This window comes from Elephantulus edwardii, unplaced genomic scaffold (assembly GCF_000299155.1).
Source record: "Elephantulus edwardii isolate Elephantulus edwardi_28Jun2011 unplaced genomic scaffold, EleEdw1.0 scaffold00325, whole genome shotgun sequence".
Lineage (NCBI taxonomy): Eukaryota > Metazoa > Chordata > Mammalia > Macroscelidea > Macroscelididae > Elephantulus > Elephantulus edwardii.
Window position 1 is genome coordinate 61,840 of NW_006400075.1, and position 200 is coordinate 62,039.

The window sequence follows — 200 nt, forward strand, 5'->3', positions numbered from 1 at the left end:
GGACTATTCCACTATCAGCTCCTGGCATAGTTTTCACAACAGATATTCTCTCAAATACGACTAAAATGTAACTTTATAATAACAACTCAGCTTCATCTGAGTTTTTCAATCTTTAATTATCATGTCCAAGTTGTGTTTAGAAGGAGTCGTGGTACTAGGGATATTGTAGCCGATGTTAGATGGATCTTAGCTGAAAGCAG